This window comes from Pseudoliparis swirei, chromosome 8, assembly GCF_029220125.1.
Source record: "Pseudoliparis swirei isolate HS2019 ecotype Mariana Trench chromosome 8, NWPU_hadal_v1, whole genome shotgun sequence".
Lineage (NCBI taxonomy): Eukaryota > Metazoa > Chordata > Actinopteri > Perciformes > Liparidae > Pseudoliparis > Pseudoliparis swirei.
Window position 1 is genome coordinate 2,282,197 of NC_079395.1, and position 9,964 is coordinate 2,292,160.

A 9,964-nucleotide genomic window follows, 5' to 3' on the forward strand; every position below is an offset into this window, starting at 1 on the left:
CACACACACACCACACAGGACTCAGGGTCATAAAACTCAGACTGATAAGCCTCATCCTGTTTTGTATAACCACCTGCTTCAATAAAAGGACTGTCTGGGGAGAATTGAGCCAGAGTGTTTTGGAGACGTGCAGAGGCACAGCTCAGGCATTCTCCTTGTGACAAGTAAAACTAAGAGCTCGAGTCTGTCATCTGTGGTCATTAGAGTGTTGGTCTGATAATTGAACTAGCGGGGCTTTATCTTTAAGGTGAAAACCCCACATGAACACAGACTGGCAATGTTCAGCAGCTGCTTCAACATGGACACGTTGGTGTTGTGTCAAGTGAGGCACCTGCTCTGTCAGTGGATTGCAGATTAAAACATGTTTTATCCTTAAAAATACAGTGATATTTATATTTTATTTTCCTTTATTATCATTATTAGTGTGAAAGGGGCGGAGCCTATAAAAGGGAGTTGGAAGCTCACCTGGGCCTTTCTTCCTGTAGTCAGACACACCTGAGAGAGCACACAGTGAGAGAGCAGCCATCTTATCATGGGCCTTTTATTGTTGCTGTCAACAGGTACATTTTATTTAGTGTAAGTGGGCGTGACTCCTAAATGACCAACACATTGTGTGACTGTATACGTTATGTTTTTATTTAACCCCACATGGTTTACTTTCTTGTCTGTGCACTTTGATGAATGTATTAAATGTAGAAGTGACTCCACGCGTCTGAGTCCTGTGTTTCCGGTCCAGTGGCCTCTGGCCCCAGTGCATTCTGGGTGTTTCCCTGAAGGGGAACCAGAGGGTTGGCGCCTCGCTTCCACAGCGACACCGTGAGTCAGGACACAGTGGACCGGAAGAGCAGAAGCACTCAGCTGGGGAGCGCTCACCTCTTTCACATCCCTGGTTCAGACACTTAAAGGCACAGCACACACACCACATGCAGGAAACAGGGTCACACTCGTGACCTCCACAGAGGAGCCGACCTCCGGGTTTGAGAAGTGAAGCCGACGCACGGAAAGAACCTGAACGTTACATGAAACCTTCAGTGAAGTCTGTGAGACGTGTTGGACCACCACCTCAGTTATGGAAAAGAACGATGAGAGATTTACTGATTGATTATGATACTTTATTTTATAATGCAACACAGTACATCATGTGTACGTTGATGGGAAAACAACAACAACAACATTTAGTCTCACAAATGTATTAATAGAATAATTTGCATGAAGTTCTAAGAACAAAATATCTCCAATAAAGAAGCTCTGGTGCTTTCTCTCTTTAAGACCCATGCAGAGGAAGAGAAACTTAAATTAAAGAATACATCAATAACAATATTCATCAAACATTTAGAGCTCAGAGCATTTTACATTTCCCTGCAGATAAATATGAGTTCAGGTAAACAAAGAGCATCATGAGCAGTGAGAGCCTCCATGACTCAACACACACAGGAAGGAGCGCCACCTACAGGAACTCAGACACCTACACAACAACAAGGAGAAGATGGACAAGTCCCGCCCACAAGGTTTGATTGACAGGTGAAGAAAAGTCTGCTCAGCGACGATGATGGAAACAAAATAAGTTTAAGACTTAAAACACAGACTTTAACCAGATGTCCCTGAACTCACTTCTGTCTATTTGAGTTTACTGAACTCAGCAGTGACTCCAGGAGAATAATAATCAAACCCAAGTCCAGCATAGAGAGGCTGAGTGAATGTGGTCTGGACTCTGTGGAGGAGAGTCATGGTGTCAGAGACGCTGTAGAAGGACAGAACACCTGCTCTGTGATCCAGGTACACTCCTAATCTGGAGGACTGAGGTCCAGAGACGGGAGTTTGGACTTTGTTGTGATACAATTTAAAACTGTTATTGTGACAAAGTAACGCCCAAGATTTATTATTGAATCCAAACCAACATTCACTCCCGCTCCCTGTTCTGATGATATTCTTGTATGAGACGGCTACATTAACTTCTCTTCCTCTCCACTCCACCTCCCAGTAACAACGTCCAGTCAGACTCTCTCTACTCAGAACCTGCCACCTTGTAGTGAACCTGTCTGAGTGATGAGAATAAGACTGTTCTTCTCTCATTAATGTTGCTTTTCTGTTCCCATCAGATAATAACAGACGTGTGTGTGCTGTGTTTGGATCCAGAGTGATGTCACATGAATACCTTAAGAATCCAGCTCTGGTCTCGGGCTCTGCTTGTAAAGGAGACAGTAAATCGTCCACTTCAGTCACTGCCAGTGAGACGTTTGTCCACTTGTCCCCCAGAACGTCCTGTAGTTTATCTCTGACTTCTGACACAGCCGCCGTCACGTCCTCAAAGTGTCTCAGAGGACGGATATCGATGCGGGACGAGTGTGTAGACTCAGGGCGTGGTGACAGTGAGGGGTAGTGGAGTAGAAACTGCTTGAGATCCTCTGTGTGTGACAGCAGCTTCAGCTCAGCCTCGTTCCTCTTCAGCTCAGTGATCTCCTGCTCCAGCTTCTGCTGAAGCTCTTGGACTCGACTCACTTCAGTTCTCTGCCGGGATCTGACCTGCTGCTTCACGTCAGAGCTTCTGTTCTCCATGAGCCGGATCAGCTCAGTGAAGATCTTCTCACTGTCCTCCACTGTCTTATTAGCAGAGAGGTTGAGGGCCTCCACCTCCTGATGGAGCAGCTTCAGGTCTTTCTCTCGGTCCTGGATTCTCTGCTGGATGTTGAGTCGACTCCCCTCCAGCTCTCTCTGCCTCTCGGTCCTTTCTGCTGCAGCTGAGACTGTGTCGTGGCCTTTATGTTCATCCACAGAGCAGAGGTAACAGATACACTGCTGATCAGTACGGCAGAACATCTTCATCACCTCGTCATGACGAGAGCAGATGTTCTCCTGGAGCTTGTTGGAGGGCTCCACCAGCTTGTGTTTCTTTAATGGAGGTGCATCATAATGAGGCTGGAGGTGTTTCTCACAGTAAGAAGCCAGACACACCAGACAGGACTTGAAGGCCTTCAGTCTCCTCCCAGTGCAGACATCACAGGCCACATCTTCAGCTCCAGCATAGCAGTGATCAGCAGGAGCAGCTTGGAGTCCAGTCTTCTTCAGCTGCTCCACTAGAACTGCCAACATGGTGTTCTTCAGCAGGACAGGCCTCGTGTGAAGGTCTTCCTACACTGAGGGCAGCTGAGGAGTTTCTTCCCATCCTCTTCCTCCCAGTGGGCTTTAATACAGTTCATGCAGTAGCTGTGTCCACAGGGAATAGCCACCGGATCCTTCAGGAGATCCAGACAGATGGAACAAGAGAAGGTTTCCCGATCCAGCTGAACTCCTTTCTGCTCCATTTCACCTCTCAGGAGCAACGACCGTCTGAGTTTCACTTCCTCAGAAGCGACTCTGCTTTGACTTCTGATGTGAACAACATGTGACGGTTCAGTGAACGGGGCGTGTCAGCTCTATTGGGAGGGAACCAGGAAGTGTGTGGACAGAGTGCAGCCGTCTGTGTTTGAGAGCAGGAGGAAGAGGGAGGGGCTTATCAAGCTGTACTTCATTCCTGGAGGAGGAGCTGAAAGAGGGAGTGAAGACAAAAAAAGGAAAATTAATAATCCAAATACAAAGTTTTGCATCTGAAACATCCCAAAGGATAACAAATGTTTTTTTGAGTGACTGAGTAGCAGGTTAACGTTAATGAAGCAGATGATCACTTGGAGCACCACTTGATATCAGATGGAGAGCTGCCCACAGGGTGAACCACACGGATGACTGTCCACCTTGAAGTTTATTATTCATTATAAATATATGTGTGTGATCTTGATTTATTTTTGTTGAATCCCTAAAAACTGAACTATTTAATTTGGTGTTTTTTCCCCACAACAATTGAGCTCTGTAGCTGAACCTGGTGACTAGTCCATAAACCTGAGTTACAATAATTAAAATAGAGCCACAGGTTACACATCTGTAGTCCTAGAACCACACAAATGGACCCGTGCGTGACCCTTTCAGTCACGTGGGTCGAGGTCACCCAGAGAGGTCAAACCCATTAACACTGGACACAGAGAAACATCCCACGTCACTCACAGCCACGCCCCCTTCGTCACGGTCCAAATCCAAATCCACTATCGATCCTGTCCAACAGAAGTCCGTCACGTTTACAAGACTCACTGCGTTTCTCAATTCAAAGTACACAGAGTACAGACTTGTGTTCTTTTGGAGTCTGGTCTTGGGAGTCCAGACTCCGGAGGACGGTCTTTCTGCGATTGGAACAGCAGCTTTCTTGATGACGTCACCACTTCAGCTGTTCTTGCTCATGAGTTTACTCCAATTATTCACTGTAAATTATTTTTTACAGTCAAATAAACAAAACATCCTAACATGACTCCGTGACTCAACAACAGTAGTATTTATAAAAAGTCAACCGTCAGTAGTTTATTTTCTCCTCCGATATTGTTTCCGGTTGCTGGTGAAATGCATTCTGGGATATCGGCTGGCCAAAGTACACACAAGTCTCCTCTGATGCATCCTCCGGAAAGTGGGAGGAATCAAGTCACATCCGGGCATTTTGACCGTGCTTTGCGAGAAGCAAACTTTGAATTGGAACATGTACCCGGTGTGCGGGATTAACTGGTTTTTGAATTAACTGGTTTTGGTACGCGTGCATGAGGCAGATGTGCCGTAGGAGTGGCCTCGAGTTGCCTCTCAGGACCCGTCTGACTAAGAAGGAAATGCACATTTCCATCGCTTAGCCTCTCTGTCAAGTTCTTTTTATGGAACGCTAATGTTTTAAAGACTAAACACGGAGGACTTTGCTGTAAAATGTGATACCTGTCCGGGAGGCTGTAGTTGAGACGCCGAGGACATGGAGCGAGGACAAAGTAGGTGACTCTGCTGATGCCTGTTCAATATACTACTAACTTCAATAAATACTTGACAAAATGCTCTTGTTGTCAGTCTGATATTTATGTTATACGTCGTTATCTGACGTCAAGTCGATGTGAGACCAGTTTACTCTTCATACAGTGTGTAATGAAGCATGTAGCCCGTTGTTTACACCCAGCTCGCCCACCGCTGTCCGCTGGGAAACTGTGATCGACTCCGATTAAATTGTGATACAACAACAACACTGTGTGCTCTCGTCTCTTATGTTTTATATTCCAGACTACGGATCAACATATATCCTCGTAACTATACTCTACCCTGTGCAGCACTCACTGGTCCAGATTTAACATCAGAAAGAAATCAGAATCAGAATCAGGTTTATTGCCAAAGAATGTTTTCACAAACAAACGAGGAACTTTCTTTGGCGGAAGGTGCAAGAATCGCGCACCAAGACACCGAGGCGCCGTCATGCGCCATCTTGAAAGGGTGGATGAAGATTATAGCATAACATGAGGAAGAGGCGAGAAAAGAAAAAGCAACCCCCCGACTATGCCCCTAGAGGGGTACAGTGTGGGAGCAGGAGAAACAAAAACACCATTGCACATAAATCTTAGACATGACTTGCAACGAGTAGGAAGGGGGGGAGGGGAGGTAAGCCAAAGACTGGGCGATAGCCCCGCCATTGGGGGCAGAAGGTAACCAGCACCGACAAGCAGCCAGCCCGGTCCGTCAGCCGTCACGGCGACGGACACAGACCTCCTGTCACCCTGGGGGCAAAGCAGGCGAAGGCGTGGGATGGGGGGGGGGGTAGTGAATGCATTTCAGTGTGTTGAAGGTGTGTGTAAGTGGCCTGATGTGTCGTCCTCTCCCAGTCCACAACAGACAAAGTTCCCAGACCGCAAGATGGTCGTTGCCATGGAGATAGCCTTGAAGGGTCCTGGGGAGAAAACAACCACAGGTGTCTGTGGATAGGGGAAGGAATGAGAGAGTCTCGCTTCAGTGATCTTCGGGAGTTGTTGTTCCAGTCACGGCCTTGGCCAAGGCCCGTCCTGGTAGAGGGACCCGAAAGCAGATAAGATTGGGATTGTTTGGTCTTCCAGTAGCTGCATTTCAATTTTGCGCACCTACTATTCCTCCATTTTCCTCCCATTTCCCAATAGGATTTCAAATCGATCCAATTTCATTTGCAGAGCCATCAGCTTCTCCACGATGTTGTCATTCTGACGGTTTAATGCCACAGTCTGAGTGCCAACAACTCTGCCCAACGTCAATCATGTCGGGCAGCCTTAGGGGGCTTTTAACGGCTGTCACCGTTTCCTTAATTTTCCGATAAGCCAGGGCAGCGCCAAATCCAAACAGCAGAAATCCTGTAATCAAAGTTCTGAATAGGTAGATGTCTTCTACGTCCTCCACGGAAAGGGCCGCTAGGCACGACACGCCACTTCCCCCACGCGTCCATCGTGTAACCAGCAACACTCGTCCCGGCAGGACAGGCAGGTTCCCCCGAACCCGAGCTTCTCGTCGAGAAGATGGTGTCAATTGCGTTTAGGGACCAGTTGATCACGTCCATGGTTTTTAGTTCGAAGAGCGATGCGGAGAGAGTCTCTCAAGTATGAAGACAGACAAGACATGACGAGAGAAGCCAAGCAGGGAGGGGAAGGTCATGGGGAGGAGAGGGGGAGAAAAATGCGACCGCCTTCGTCGAGAGCCAACATCCATGACTGTTACCTGTTGTTATGATAAGAACACACATTGAATAACTACACACAGGAGCGTGTCTTTAGACACATGACGGGGGAGCGGCTTGCTCCAGCCTTCATTTAGGATTTCGACGGCATTAACGAAACGTTTTCCACCTTCATGACGAACATATCACTTGTTGACTGGCGATAAAAAAATGGATAAAGATTAACGCCAAGAATCGAACCCACGATCATCTGCGACCATAGGGCCTCCTAAGTGGCATCCCAACTACCATTGAGCTAGAGGAATATGGGTTGATTACAGTCAGTTTACGTTTTAGATTAATAGATAAATCACTCATAGTGATAATCAGTAACTGCGTTTCCTATTGTCGCATCAACTTTAATGCACAAAGCGGCTGTTGCCTATGCAATCCCGTATTTGAGTTAGGTGGGTCTATGATGTAAGAAGAAAAGGCAGTCGGTGCTAGAATATATTATATACATATTAATGTCTTCCAAAGTTACTATATTACTTACCTAATTTGCTCAAAGTCAGTTTTTGTTATTGTAAAGTACATTGTAATGTAAATCGGGTAAAATACCCTATAGCTCAATGGTAGTTCACAAGCAATGAACAGAACAGCAGGTGCACAAGTCGGCTGTTCGATTCTTTGAGAAATCCGTGTTTTTATTATTTTTTTATTGTCGTTTTAGATATGTTATTATCACCAGTCAACAAGTGATATGTTCGTCATGAAGGTGGAAAACGTTTCGTTAATGCCGTCGAAATCCTAAATGAAGGCTGGAGCAAGCTGCTCCCCCGTCATGTGTCTAAAGACACGCTCCTGTGTGTAGTTATTCAATGCATGTCCTTATCGTAACAAAACAACAGGTAACAGTCATGTTAAATCTGGACCAGTGAGTGCTGCACAGGGTAGAGTATAGTTACGAGGATATATGTTGATCCGTAGTCTCGAATATAAAACATAAGAGATGTGAGACAGCACAGTGTTGTTGTTGTTGTTGTATCACAATTTAATCGGAGTCGGTCACAGTTTCCCAGCGGACAGCGGTGGGCGAGCTGGGTGTAAACAATGGGCTACATCAGGGGTGGGCAAACTTTTTGACTCGCGGGCCACATTCGGTTCTAAAATGTGACAGAGGGGCCGGACCAGGAGCATTTGGACACGCAATGTAATTTTTTTAACCTGGAGATTGCATCTGTTTTTTATACATTTCAATTTAAGGTGCAAAGTTAAAGTAATCAACATTTACTGGAAAGAGATCAATGGAATCACTTTCAACATTCAAAACAAATTACCCCACGAAATACACAAGCTCAATAATTTCTAATTGTTTTAAACCCCGCAAAATAATGGACGGATTGTCCTGATAGAATGTATTAAATATCCTGCCTGCAGCAGAAACTAGAAAGGGGTCTTTAAAGTGAGGGCGATGTGCGGCGTCATCTGGTCAGCATGTGTATGAACCCGTCACAAACAGACTGACAGCGCTTTACTCGAGAAAATATGACCCTAAAACTGACAATTGAAGTTCTATTTTTTTTTATTATTCATATCTCTTCTGAAAACACACCTTTACTCATGTGGACCAACTGTTTTGGTGTTTGAAATTGGTTTACCAAAGGTCATAGGTTTACAAAAGCAGTGAAATATCTGAATACAATGCTAGATACATGTACTTGCACCTGTCCATCCTGGAGAGGGATCCTCCTCTGTTCTCTCCTTAAGGGTTCTTCCCTTTTCCCCCCTGAAGGGTTATTTGGGAGTTGTTCCTGATCCGATGTGAGGTCAAAGGTCAGGGATGTCTATGTGTACAGATTGTAAAGCACTCCGAGACAAATTTGTAATTTGTGAAATTGGGCTCTACAAATAAACTGAACTGAATTAAATAAATGAGGAAAACCACATTTTGTATTACCGTTTTGAGTAAAAATGATGTGTGTCACACATTCAACCAAAATGATGAAGATGGGACTGAGAAATGACTTCATATTGCAGATAAAGTTTCATGGGGTGTGTGCAAATAAAAAATGACCATTACATTTTTTTTTTATATAAATATGTATTGTACATAAAAATAAAAATAAATCTACATTATATACATGTTGAGAAATAGAAAACAGAACACAACTATTGACTATTTACAATATGGCTTCACTATAATAACATCATGTCATCGTGTCACGAGACCTCTCTGCTGGCCGGGCAGGTGGAGCTGCAGGCTGCGCTGCAGGCGCTGGTGAATCCTCTCTGTAAAATACAAGACTAGTCAGCACCGCGCGCACGTTACGGACACCGTGACACGTAACGTGTAGTAAAGACTCTTACCCGGTCCAAGTGGCTCTCTTCTGGCTGCGTGGCTCCGCAGCCCCTCCAGGCTCCGCGCTGCTCGCCAAAATCACTGTGGCAGTTTCTAAATGAGCCGCACCTGTGTGGTGGGCGGGTGCTTTGTGATTTACTGAGTGTTCATTGGTTGTTGTTTTTTCGAGACATTTTGACAGACAAACGGATTGACAAATCACGGTGAAGGGTTTCGTGTGACGAGTTCTTTCCGCGCCAACGCACACCGGAAGTAAACAAAGTCGCAATTTGGTCAAGTTCGGCGGGCCGGATTAAAAAGCCTAACGGGCCGGATGTGGCCCGCGGCCCGTAGTTTGCCCATGTCTGGGCTACATGCTTCATGACACACTGCATGAAGAGTAAACTGGTCTCACATCGACTTGACGTCAGATAACGACGTATAACATAAATATCAGACTGACAACAAGAGCATTTTGTCAAGTATTTATTGAAGTTAGTAGTATATTGAACAGGCATCAGCAGAGTCACCTACTTTGTCCTCGCTCCGTGTCCTCGGCGTCTCAACTACAGCCTCCCGAACAGGTATCACATTTTACAGCAAAGTCCTCCGTGTTTAGTCTTTAAAACATTAGCGTTACATTAAAAGAACGTGACAGAGAGGCTAGCGATGGAAATGTGCATTTCCTAGTTAGTCGAGACGGGTCCTGAGAGGCAACTCGAGGCCACTCCTCGGCACATCTGCCTCATGCACGCGTACCAAAACCAGTTAATTCAAAAACCAGTTAATCCGCACACCGGCTGAGACCTATGACGTTCACGAGAACACAAGTAGAAAAAATGCGCACAAATGCGCATATTGAGAAACGCCGAGAGTTCAGGACATGTTCATCCATGAAGAAAGAAAGAAAGAAAGAGGCGTGCCCTGACGCACACGGCCACACGACCAGATCACGTGACTCACCGTGTCGCCCTTGTTCATGTTTTGGTTGTTCAAAGTTGGATTCATGTTTCTTTCGGCTCCCCCGCGTTGCGTTCACTCACTGGAAGCTGGGAAGATGCGTTCAAGGTCCAACAGCCGCCTCTCCTCCTCGGGGACAACTTCAAAAACAAGAAGAAGGAAAA

At 45.8% G+C, this 9,964-nt stretch overlaps 1 pseudogene; it reads right to left on the reverse strand.

The window, feature by feature from the left end:
* Positions 1-1,259: 1,259 nt before the first annotated feature.
* Positions 1,260-9,964, reverse strand: LOC130198206 (tripartite motif-containing protein 16-like; annotated as a pseudogene).